Below are 13,683 nucleotides of genomic sequence, written 5' to 3'. Positions count from 1 at the left end.
CAAAGTCCGTTTTCGCTTTGACAAAATAAAGTACGCACTCTTATAATTCGGGTTTTTTCTCTTCTTGGAAAATTGTTTCGTCTTCTTATAAGTTAAAAAGAATTGAATTCTCTGCAAAAGCCGTTGGAACTAAGGGTTTCATTATTTCTTCATCCTTTTAGGGGCATGTGAATAAGGTGGTGAAAAAGCAAGTTTCCGTAGATATTTGTATCCCTCAAGCCAAAACCCCTCAAGAAAGTTTTTTATTTTTTTAAGAAAAATAACTTGAAAACTCTTCTTTGATTATTGAATTAATTTATCAATTTTTTATGATATTCACTTTAATCCAAAATAATCATTGATACGTTTGCATGTGTTTTCTTATTGAAACTTTACATATGGAATCGTGGTTGTATTTTCCAAATTTAAAAACAGTTATGGAATTTTACACTCAACCTCTACTACAGAAATGTAGTGATTTGGATGAAATTGTAAGGCTCTAAGATTTGATTTGATTATTTATTCCTTAAACGGTTGTTAAAGATCATTATTAGGGCCTTCTTGTGTCCATTCTAATCCATAATTTTGTCAAAAAGCTTTGTTTAATTCAATTGACCACCCAGGAGTTGACATGGCAGAATGAATTTGATTTAATATTTAGAGTTTCGTTAATCTTAAAACGCTGTAAGTTATGAAAAAAAAATGTTTTTTTAATAAACTTAAAAATAAAACAGAAATATTCTATACAATAATTGAAAGAACAGTGGAAAATGAAGAACTTCCTGCTGCTGCTTGAAGCACAATTTATTACCCGTACGCGTACCTAAAGAGACGCACAGCCTGCCTACGGAAGAAAATCGAATAACCACGCGTTCCCTTCCAAAAAAAGTTCATGAACCTTTTCGCTAAATGGTTCGTGAGCCAAAATCGCGGGGAAAAATTTTCATGCATGTTACGATTTCCACGAGCGAGACAGGATTCAAAATCCAAAAGAATCGTCTGTTGGTTGGACTGCCTCGCTCGTGTTTCCTATGGTTCGCGAACCTAAGGAATTTTTTTTCACAGCCTGCTCGCGCTTTGGCGAACCTTTACGGGTAAAAATCGTAGACGAGCGGGAATCGCCACTCGTGTACACGATTTTATTAGTCCTTGCGTGGGAGTGTAGCGTCGATTTTCTCCTGGATCCTGTTCAGGATCACTTTGCAGAGTACTTTGAGAGTTGTTCAGATCAAAGTTATGCCACACCAGCTACCGCACTCGGTCAAGTCTCCTTTCTTCGAGACTTTTACAAGGATACCCTGCATCCAGTCGGCCGGGAATGTTGCAGTATCCCAGATGTCAGCGAAAAGACGGTTCCCATATTATGAGGGCCGCATGGGCCTGCGGGCTTAATAGGAAACCAGCTCCTCGTTCCCGAGTACCGTGTTCTCCTCGTATGCCAGAGTAAAGCAGTACTTGCCCAGACTGTGTCTTGTGTTCTCCAGTGTTAGGCCAACGGACTTCGCTCAGTCCCAATATCTCTAGCTTGAGGCGGCTAGCTTCTCTAGCAAGTTGAGCAAGCTTACCTGGCTGGGCAAGGGTCAAAACATTCCAAGTTCCAATTCGAGTCATGTTTTTGAATGTTTTCATGCTCAAAGTCGTTGCCAAAGTTCCAATTCGATTATTTCTTCTCTCAGTTTCTGTAACAATTCAAGATATCTGGGACTTAAACCACAACCCAAGCAACCAAAACTCTCATATCTACTTAAGCTCGTGTCTCCCAAGTTCGAATTTCGCTGAACAAAGGTTCCAACGAGAAGTGGTACCAATTTTCATCGTATGTGAGCATGAAAGTTACAAAAGGTTCCTCAAATAGCCTTCTATGGACTTGAAGTTCTAAAAAGTTCCTCAAATAGCTATTTTTGTGACGTGTCAATCGCATTCACACAGTATAAAAGTTACAAATTAGGTCTCAAATAGCCTTCTGTGAACTTCAAGTTCCAAGAAGTTCCTCAAATAGCCTTCTGTGAACTTCAAGTTCCAAGAAGTTTCTCAAATAGCCTGACATGTCCGCCATTTCATGAATATGAAATGTGAACTAATTTATATTGAAACTTCAACTAAGAACAACTTAAAGCTAACTCGCAAATGATTGTAATTGAAAAGAGTAAATATTTCGACTCTATAAAATTTCGTCCAACTGTTTTTACTTACCACGAATTTATCACACACTGAAAGTCAGTTGAAGCAATTCATTAATTTAATATCAACATGAACTCAAGAATTTGTATAACTTTATACTTAACAGTTATAAATATGGAATTCCATTTTTTTTAAAACCGATATTATTTTAACCGACGATTGATTTATACGCCGTTTCGTAATGTTTCTTAGTCATAATCAACATGCGTCTTTGCTGCTGGCCGCTGGCTGCCCTTGCGGGTATTCTAGGAAGCTTATAACCACTTCGAATTTTAGCTGCCGGCAAGGCAACATCTAGGCGTGGCAGCATGTGTTTGGCTATCATCTCGGAGGATCGCAAAAACGACGCAATTAAGTAAGATCAATTGAGGGAGGTGATGGGAGGAATAAAGATGGATGCCGAGAAACCGGCAAGCAGTGCTCAAAACTGTTGACATGCTTGGATGAAAGTGAAATAATTTTCCTTTCAATGTCTACGTTTCACGTTTCCATCATTGCGCCCAATCAGTCAAAATAGCAATCTGTGACTGACTGTCGAAAAAAATTCACTTCAATTTCTTACTCGTGAATGTGAACTTTTGAAAAACTCAGTCATCTAAATTCGGAGATCATGATAGAGTTGAAATTGCAAACAACGCATGATTTTTTTTGGGAGTTTTTTTTTATAATTTTTGAAGGAGTTTTGATTTGTGGAGGAAGGAAATAATTTTCTTTTCTTCTTCAGGACAGTTTGATAATGCTTGTCGGAGGTTTGGTGAGAAGGACAGGATATTCTTATGCTATGGTACTGGAGGCAGGAGGTAAGGATATGTTTGATGGAGTTAGGGGTAAGACAGGAATTGCAGGTGGGGGGGTTATCTTTTTCCATTATGTATTCATGGGTGAGCCGAGTGTGGCCGATGCGGAGTCTTGTTAAAGCTCTTCTTTCGGAAGTGCAGGACCTATCAATCCATCTTTGTGTCGTGTGCAACTTCGAGCGATTGTTCGTAGACCATTCCGCTTACCAGGCTTCCAGTATCTGGTTTTTAATGGTTCGCGTAGCGTCGGATTGCGGGATGGAAATCGTGGGGGGAGTCATTTTGGAGCCGGTCGATCAGCTGACTCGTTACCTGGGATGCCGGAGTGGCTCGGTATCCAGCAGAGTGTGATGTTTTTGCTGGGAACTAGGTTAAAAACAGATTGGATCCAGGGTGCTTTCGGTTGCCGGCTGCCAACGCAGAGAGAACACTGGCCGAATCAGAAAAGATGACGGTGTCTGTGGTAGATTTCTGAACGGCATCAAGCATGGCGTAAGCTTCTGAACTAAAGACGGAGCATTGGCCCGGAAGGGGCAAACTTCTATTGCAGATTCCGTCATGTATGCCGCAACCAACCTTTCCATCAGCGGTTCTAGAGCCGTCGGTTTAGATGTGTGGGGAGTAGGTTGTCCCAAAATTGCATAACTTCTGGGAATCTGGGGGCTCACCCTCCAAATGGTAGATTAGAATGTGGAGAACAAACTTTTGTATGGGGCCGACTAAAAAAAATCATGTTTAGAGGTTCCGCAAGTGCGATCTTTGAAAAAAGTCCACTTTGAAAATATTTGATTTTAATTGTATTCTGGGTCAAAAAATTGTCATGAAATTTATGTGTTTTATATTTTTTAAATTTTGTTTGGATTAAATACTACACGTCAAAAATGAAAAATGTACCAAATTTGTGTCAAAATAAAAAATAAGCCAGCTATTTTAATGAAAAACAAATTTTTTGGTCCAAAAAATTTGTTTTCAACTGACCAAAATGTGTACCAAACGTAAAATATTGTTGATACCAATGCCATCAAAAGATGCGGTTTTTGTGCACTTAAACTTTGCTGAACAAAGCATGTTGTTTGTAGCATCGTGTGAAGAGCTATTCACGGTTTAATCCTTAAAAAAATCACAGTTTTGGATATTTTTTATTTAATTTATCAAATTTGTCTTAATAAACACCCACTTTAAAATCATAATACTTGCAAAAAACGCCTTTGATGGTTTAAACTAATCATCAGAAGGCCATATGCCAAATTTGAGCGGGATCGGATAACAGGAAGGGGTTGTACTGAATCTCAAGTGAAAAAGGGATTCTGAGACATAGTGTTCTGAAGAAGCATAAAAAACTGGTTTTTCATCAAACACTTTTTTCTTTACTAATCGAATGCTTGATTATGTTGATTTTAATAAAATTTCAGTTAAGACTAACATTTCACCTGAAGACTGCTACTCGATTGGACTGAAAACAAAAAAGTTATAGCTGTTCAAAGATTGTACTTTGTTCGCAAATTGTCCTGTGAAACGCAATGAGTAAAATGTACTCATTGTGTGTTAAACAACAATTTGCCACTAATATAGGGTAAGTTGCCCTACTTTGGACCCTTTAAGCGATGGTTTTTAAATAATCATGATTTTCTCAAAACTGGACGGGAAATTTATATCCTTAAGGAAATTCATTTATAAGTCATGATCTTATCTGCAAGTTTCAATGAAAATTTTCAACATAGGTTTCGCCGTTATTGAGAGATTCCCAATGAAATGGATGATCCAAAGTTCCAACATTGAACCTACTGTTCCTATTTTGGTACTTGACCGGTTCCTTTAAATGGACCTAGAACTAAAATTCATATAAAAGTATGATTTTTCGAAAATAAATAAACAAATTTATTGAAAATGTAATCTTCAATCAATTATTGTCATACAAAAGTATTACAGCTTATTAACCTTTAGAAAAAAAATTAAATTTCTGTTATGAATATCACAAACACTTTCATTCCCCGTCAGCTCTATCAGCAGAACAATAGCTGAAACTTGTTTGTGTCTACTTACTTGTAGTTTATGTGCGTTAAGCTGGCAAAAACTGTTACAAATATTCAATATTGGTTCGGAATTAGGCCTCAGTCAAAAATTCGCACCTTTGTTAATTTGTTGGTATTGATACATAGTTTTGGTGATGATAGGTCTAAACATGGAACATCAAAGTCGGAAGTTTCCTATATTTGGACCCGTTGCAAACTTTCCGAGTTTTCCATTGATTTTCATGAATTTTAAGAAAACTTGGTAGGATGGCTCATAAACTTAACAGTGAAAGTAACTTTCCTTTAAACATTTTCTTGGAAAGTAATAAATCGTGTTTTTTCCTTAAACACTCTATTTTTTTTAAAATGCGCCCCATTAATTGAGCTGTCTGATTTACTACTGATGAGGGGGTACATTTTTAAAAACGTTGAAAATTTAATCGAAAAGGTTTTTAATGTCAAAAAACGGTATGGTTGGGTTCAGGAAGAATAAGAGTTCATTGTGTGCATAAGAATATATTAATTCTATGGCAGCAAAAAGAATAATTTACAATTTTCGACATTTTAGGACTAAAGTAGGCTCTAGGTCCAAAGTAGGAGCACTCACCCTACAATCTTTGAACAGCCATAACTTTTTTGTTTTAAGCCCAATCGAGTTGCAGTCTTCAGGTGAAATGTTAGTTTTAACTGAAATTTTATTAAAATCAACATAATCAAGCATTCGATTAGTAAAGAAAAAAAGTGTTTGATGAACAACCAGTTTTTTATGCTTCTTCAGAACACTATGTCTCAGAATCCCTTTTACACTTGAGATTCAGTACAACCCCTTCCTGTTATCCGATCCCGCTCAAATTTGGCATATGGCCTTCTGATGATTAGCTTAAACCATCAAAGTCTTTTTTTGCAAGTATTTTGATTTTAAAGTAGGTGTTTATTAGGACAAATTTGATAAATTAAATAAAAAATATCCAAAACTGTGATTTTTTTAAGGATTAAACCGTGAATAGCTCTTCACACGATGCTACAAACAACATGCTTTGTTCAGCAAAGTTTAAGTGCACAAAAACCGCATCTTTTGATGGCATTGGTATCAACAATATTTTACGTTTGGTACACATTTTGGTCAGTTGAAAGCAAAATTTTTTGACCAAAAAATTTGTTTTTCATTAAAATAGCTGGCTTATTTTTTATTTTGACACAAATTTGGTTCATTTTTCATTTTTGACGTGTATTATTTAATCCAAACAAAATTAAAAAAAATATAAAACACATAAATTTCATGACAATTTTTTGACCCAGAATACAATTAAAATAAAATATTTTCAAAGTGGACTTTTTTCAAAGATCGCACTTGCGGAACCTCTAAACATGATTTTTTTTAGTCGGCCCCATACAAAAGTTTGTTCTCCACATTCTAATCTACCATTTGGAGGGTGAGCCCCCAGATTCCCAGAAGTTATGCAATTTTAGGACACCCTAGTGGGGAGTTTGAGTATTTGTCTTCGACGAGTTGATAAAAGTGTGGGAGGACGATTGCTGAGGTTTTGCCGGCTTTGATAACTTTGCCTAGGCTAAGATTAGTGTCATTCCAATATTTTATTGATGGGCCGTTTCTTGTACAGATAGGGGAGAGAGGCTCACCGATGAGCTTGGTTAGTAGTGTGTTAGTTCTTTCAACTAGTGGGGTATCTCTGGAGCCACCATTAGCGAGTGACCTTATTGCTTTCAAGGAAAGATGTTTAGTGAGGAGTTAGATAAAGGGTAGTTCACCACTTTCGGCCATCAAAGAAGGAATTGGACTTGACCTGAAGGCGGAGCTTATGATTCTGACACAATCATTGTACAGTGGTTCTAGCCTTTTTATCACTTCATCTGTGGCTAGACTCATAATTCCGATCCCATTGAGGACTGAGGGAATAAGCCAGCCATGGAAGAACCGGAAGAGAGAGTCACGGTGTGCTAGGCTGGTTTTGTTAGTCAAAATACGGAGGATATTGATTTTGTTGACAGCATTTTTACGGATATTGTTGAGATGACATAGGAAGTTAAGGCGGTCATCTATCCATACGCCCAATAGGCGGGTGGAGCAGGCCAGTGGGATGGATTCGCTCGACATCGTGAGGGGTTGCAGTTTTTTTTTTAAATTCTATTCCTATTTGGGCCGAGGTGAAGAAGGGTTGACTTTTTGGGGGAGAATTGGAAGTCCATTTTGGGAGCCCACTCGGCGACCAGGTCCACCGCTTGTTGGAGTCTTCTTCGGGTCATAATAGAGAAAGGGGAAATGGATAGCTAGAGGATGTCGTCGGCGTATATTAAAGTTTTGATGTTGTCGGGTATTGTTTCGAATAGGGTGTTTATGGCAATTAGGAACAAGACTGGTGCTATGACCGAGCCTTGGGGAACGCCGCCCGGAACAGGTCGGATGTGAGAGCGCACACCGTTAATAAGGACGTGGATGTATCTTTGGGACAGGAAATTTTTAATGTAGAGGTACATTCGGCCGCCAGTGTTCCATTTGACTAATTGATTGAGAATGGCTGTGCTATCGACTCGATCGAAGGCCTTCGATAAATCGAGTGAAAAGGCCTCGACGTGGTGTTTTTGGTTTAAGGTGGTGGTCAGAATGGATTCGAGGTCATCAAAGTAGTCGTCTACTGATCTACCGGCGCTGAAGGCGAATTGTCGTGAGTCGAGGAGCTTTTGTTTTTCCAGAATAGTATTAAGGCGTCGATTGACCATCCTCTCCATAATTTTGCCGCAGCAATCAAGGAGGGTAATGGGTCGGTAGCTATCTACTGAATGAGGGTTTTGTTGGGGTTGAGTATCGGGATTACCAGACCTATCTTCCAACCTTCGGGGAGTTCTCCATTTGACCAGATTTGGTTTAGTATTTTTTTTAAATGTTTTTTGGCTAGAAGGGATAAGTTCTTGAGCAGGTGGTAACATAAATCGTCAGGGCCTGCAGTAAGTCCTTTGACTTTGGAGAGTGCTAACTCCAGCAAGCCAGGGTTAAGGGGTCATTGTTGTATTGGTTGTTTAGTAGAAGATGATATGGATCTTTTCTAGAGTTGCCATTTAGGGTTTTAATTTTGGACCAGAGTACGCTGGCAGAGGTACTGGGGTGAATTTCACTCGTAAACTGTTTCCAGCAGGCTGCTTTGGCATTCCTTACTTCTCGTTTGGCTAGGGAGTTGGCAGATTTGTATTCATCGAGGGCTATTGTTTTACTAAGGTGATCAGGGGGAAAACGTTTCAGAGCACGGAGTTTTTTACGACGTAGTTTAATGGCATCTCTGACCTCTGGACCCCACCATGGGACGGCATTTCTGCCGGGTTTACCACTGGTTCGGGGGATGTGCTTCTCGGCGGATTCGATCAATATTTTGGAAAAGGATGGAATGCAGTTTGGTTGGTGTATTGAAAGTTGATTGTCTATTTCCAGTTGATATTCAAGCTAGTTGGCTTCTTTGTACTTCCATTTCGGCCTAGTTGCAACTTGTGGGGAGGGGTGTTGAATTTTGATGATTATGGGGAAATGATCACTTCCGTGGGTATCGTCGAGGACGAACCAGTGGAACTTAGGTCCAAGCTCGCAAGAGACGAGGGTGAGGTCCAGGGTGGTCATTGCTCCAGTGATTGGGTTAAGACGAATTGGTTGGGAATTATTTAAAAAAGGCAAGATTGTGAATGGCAGCCAAATTCTCCAAATATAAGCCTTTTTTAGATGTGTGAGTATTTCCCCACGAGGTAGAGTGGGCATCGGGGTCTGTCATAATGATGAGGGGTTGGGGTAGTTGGGGGAGCAGGTTGTCAAGTTCCTCAGCAAATTCAGAGAAGGGCAGAGGAGAATTATTCTTTCTGTTTTCGCTGATTAAACGTTTTCTTGTGGGCTGAATAGAAGACCGTTCAAATCTGTAATGGAACTTCAAAGTTTCAATAAGAACTTACATATTGGGCTGAATAAAACGAACTTCAGCACATTCATTATGTTCGACCTTTTTAACGAGACTTTTGGTTGCTTGGAAATGTACTGAAATCTCAATTTTTATCTTAGAGTTCCAAGAACCAGTTTCTTTAGAAGTCGTGACTAAACGATTGACTAGAACTTCCATGTTTACACCAAAAAATATTTGGGGCGATTTTTAAGCCGATAGGCATGCCCATGGAGCGTTGGTATGCTCTTTATAAATCCTTATGGTTTTAAATGTATATAAAGGAAAACACTTTTTGGTGCGTTTTTAAAACCGGCAGGCATGCATATCAAGGGTAAGGTAGTTTATTTTTCCACGGTTTGTTAGACTTTTCAGTATAATAATTTTTAAATTAAAAGTAGTTCGCATCTTATGTTTTTTTGCAGAAAAATGTTCTGACTTACACTTGTCTCTGTTCTTTTCAGATCTCTCCGCTTCATTGTGATTCTGCCAGTGCTGATCTGCTTCATTTGCACCATCTTGAGCATTCTGATAATATTCCAAATCTACACCTAATATTTGCTTCAACGATAGGCGCCGGGCGGATTTTGAAACCGAGGAATTCCATGGTCCATCATTATTCGAAAGGACACCCACACCAATGCACGAGGCGACTATCGGCTGTAGGGAAACCAAACGACGACGAAAAGCTCTTCTAATAAACTTGTAGTTTGTATGTGTGGATATGCAAGGGGCGTTGAGAATCAACCCAAAATGGGAAACGAATCCAATCATCATTTTTAGCTTTTGGAACACAGGATTTATACTTTCGCTCACGAAGAACAAAATGTGGCGAACGAATCACTGAAAAATAAACACACCCTTAAACACGTTTCCGTCTCATCGTGCTCTAGGATTAAAAGTGGATAACAGTAAATACCTACTAAACCCAAAGCTTGGTCGGCTTATCGATAGAACCAACCACGAACAAAAACCCTCTCGTGATGTGATTGATCATCAGATGATAGCAGATCTTCTTCTTGTGTAATCTTTATAAAAAGAAATTAAAAAACAACTAGCTTCTAAGATACGCGTCAGACTCAATTTCGAAGAAAAACAATGTGAATAGAGCTAGGCAAATGGAGTAAACAAAAATCGAGCATTAGATTTTAATGTCCAAACAGTGATCACAGTGTTTTGGGGTACACGTAATAAGCTTAAGTAAAAAAAAAAAACTTGTGCGATTAGGAGCAGCAACAGCAAATAGAGAACCATAACTTTAGAAATGAAAGCTTTTTAAACAGAAACAAAAATATAATTGCCAAACCAGTCGAGATGAAGTCAGTGGATGAGCTTCAATTTTACAGTTTCATTATCGTTATGAGTCCATTATGTTTTACGGTGGATTAAACAGTTTGATTGTTGTGGTACAACCTTAGGAAATAGTTTTCTTGAACTTCAAAGATCACTAGCTACAAGATTGATGGATGATTTCATCTTATTTTCCACAATTGTTAATTGAAATTTGTTTGAAGTTCATCATGACAACCGGATTCATAAGATTGCCGTTTGGTTTAATAATTGCGCCATAATTTTTCAAAGAGTGTTGCACGATAATTGTATGGGTCCAGACAGACAGAATGATCCACACTTTTTTGATACCATAACGGCATTCGAGCAACTTCTTAAAGTATTTAAAATTTCAAATTTATTTCCTTGATTTGTACTACAATAATCAAGCTTGAATTAATTTGTGAAAACTTTCCAGGTATCAGTAACATGGCTTAGGTTTAACCACTTTGGCATAAAGAAGACGAGGGTTGGATGTGGCGAAGGGGGTTAAACGAAGGGGAAAATTTTGAAGCTGGCTGTTGGCTGGCTGGGATGCCAGGTGTCCTGATTTGTTAGTGAAACACGGACTTCAACCTTTGATTCAGAAGATATTTAAGATTCACTTGCAAGAAAAATAAATCCTGTGTTTTACATGTTTGAAAATAAAAATGAATAGGTATAAGATATAAAATTCTATCTTTTATTGCTTGAAGTTCCTAAAAGAAACTTTGAAACAACAGAAAATATTCCTGTTTTAATTTTGAAGATTTTTCAAAAAAAATCTTCGAAACTAAGAAAAATGCATTTGAAACAAAAAAAAATCTCAAAATTTAAGGATTTTTACTTTTGCTGCATTTTCCTTTCCTTTGGAACAAAAAGATCTTTTCACTGCTTGCATCGCTAAGCTTTTTTGATACTAAATTTGGGGTCTTAGCTTGTGTACAAACACAGACTTTTTTTCCTAAATCTCTGATTTTTTTTATCTCAAACGCCTGGCATCCCTGGACTCCCGTTTTCGTAAACACTTTAGCCAGTTGTTAAAACTTTCAAAAATATGGCGGAACGTGCGATTTGGCATATGAAGTAACCTTACTCAAGAGACCTTGAGTATGAGTTATCTTGTTGGAATTTATACGAATGGGATTTTCGAAAAATAGAAGTTCAAAATATTGGATTTAGGCAAGCGAACAGATATATTCGAATGACTTTTTAAATCCACTAAAAAGAATAATTTCCTGAACAGCCTCAGAACAACATTTTTAAATCCAGCCGTTCTTAAATACTTCTAAGATTTATGTTCAGAACAAGTATGTTACAATTGCTGAAAGTCGAAATATCAATTAATCAACTATCGTTCTTTTAGCTTAGCATCATAGCAAAAGTCTTGTCCGTTGAAACATTCGTACGCATTTTTTAAGGCGTGACCAGTGTTTGTATTGATGGCGAGCCATTTCGAGAAAATATATTATTTTCTGATCGTGCTGCATTAACACCGTTCGTAATTTTCGTTACACAGTTTATGCACATATGCAAAAAAAGAAAAGAGAAATGAGAAAAGTTCAACAGTTGGACCTCCAGGAGTGAGCTTAACTACGTAAAAGAAAAAGGATTTGAATTACGTATATTTTACTGTATACCGCACCAACTGAAAAGTAAAGTAAGACTTCTGCTCGTAACAGAATGCGACTATTGTATACATTTGAAAAAAAAAAAATGATTGGAAAAAACAATTTCATTGTACTACGAAAGAAATCACATGAAACCAACTCAAGCCTAACAAGACCTTAAAAAAACAACAACAACAAAAAACGTAACGAAACTATCACTGCGCTGTCTTTTTCAAATTTATTCCCATGTAGAATTTGTAGAAACACTATCATTATAATTATGAGAAGATAAAATTGAAGCGGTGAAGAATTAATTGAAGAGAGTAAAGAATTAATCGTCCAGCATTTGAGTGGTGCACAGTGAGAACTGTTCTTGTTCATTTTCAGGAAAGATCAATAATACCGGATAGGAAAAGTGATGAGATTTTTTTTCTCTAATTTGAAACAACTTAAATATCGATTTATAAAATCAAAACCCGCGAAATAAACAAAAAAAACATAGCTGATACAAGCTACTCTATCTTAAACGTTTTACGCATGAACATTAATCACGAACTAAAATGGTGAAAAAAAATATTGTGAGAAAGCTTCAAAAAGTGTTTCATAATTTGAAGGGGAAAATTGAGAAATATTCCGATGTGGTACCTCACGGTGTCTCTGGGCTTTCATTTGAGCCCAAATTTGAAATAATCCATCGGGGGTTTACCAAGACTGCTATGAACAAATATTTGGGACTAAGAAAAAAGTTGGACTATTTCTGACATTTAAGCCCAAATAATCCACCTAGATATCAAAACTACATATCTTTGTTGAAAATATTCAAACATTTTCATTATTTTTTAAGGTTTTCATATTTTTCACTGTTAATTGTTTGTTCAATGTTAGACAAGGGTAGCACAAGGATGGTAAAGTGTCATTGTATAAAACCAAAAACATTTTCAACCTTTTGTTCCTGTTTGATTTCATAAGTTAGCGTTTTAAGAGGCATTCGTGTATGGAAACATGTGGTAGAATGTGGTAGAATATACACACATTTTAAAGCGAAATTTAGGAAACAACATTCAACAGAAGCTGCTGTGAATTTGATACTTCGAAACTGGAAGATCAATATTGAAAATGGTAGCTACACAATTGCTGTGTTTCTGGATTTTGATGCTGATAGATGTAGGGTAAAACTGTACAAGACGCACCAGCTAAGCATAATTGCTATTTACAGCGATACCAATAATTTAAGAACCAAATTGAAAGTTGACGACGATTCAAGGATGAAATTTACGTATTATCGTAAAGAAAAAATATGATAAAAACTCGATTTTGACTATATTTTTGTAAAAAAACTAAAACAGCCAGAAAACAAACCGCGGGGTAGAATGCCAAAACTAGTGGACAGAACGCACCAAACAGGAAGGGTGGTAAGAAATAGAACAATGATTATACGGAATGTAATTATTGAAACACCAAATGTTTAATTACATGTCCATCGTATTTTTGTGAACTACCATTCTTTGGCTGAAAATCATTTAGTATTGCTAAACTCATCGAAAATTTCGCTTTTCAAAATACACTTCTTAATATCCTTATATTTAAAACGCCTTCAAGTAGGCAACGAAATTCTATTTATTTTGACGGATATAGAAATATCGTGGCAAACATGGCGGGCGATTATTTTTTCGAATCGAATATTGGTGCACCGTTTTCATTCGAACAAGGACGAAATTTGTTATAATTATGCATTGTTATCGTAATTTGGGAGTCAGCAAATAAAAAGAATGGCATTTTGTTTTGATATTCGTGGTTTCTCAAAAGTTAACAGCATTCAAAATTTGAGCGTAAAACACGTGGTCTTGTAGGCATTCTGCCCCAA

At 37.1% G+C, this 13,683-nt stretch overlaps 1 protein-coding gene across 5 annotated transcripts in view; it reads left to right on the top strand.

Moving 5' to 3' along the window:
* Nucleotides 1–12,415, top strand: part of LOC129756121 (rho-related BTB domain-containing protein 1) — a 180,524-nt gene extending 168,109 nt beyond the window's left edge. For all 5 annotated transcript variants that reach the window (XM_055752892.1, XM_055752895.1, XM_055752894.1 and 2 more), the window contains one exon: nt 9,366–12,415. The gene's annotated coding sequence lies outside the window, so the exon portion shown is untranslated. The remainder of the gene's footprint in view (nt 1–9,365) is intronic.
* The last annotated feature ends 1,268 nt before the right edge of the window (nt 12,416–13,683 follow it).

This window comes from Uranotaenia lowii, chromosome 3 (genome assembly GCF_029784155.1).
Source record: "Uranotaenia lowii strain MFRU-FL chromosome 3, ASM2978415v1, whole genome shotgun sequence".
NCBI lineage: Eukaryota > Metazoa > Arthropoda > Insecta > Diptera > Culicidae > Uranotaenia > Uranotaenia lowii.
This window is presented reverse-complemented; position numbering and strand designations above follow the sequence as displayed.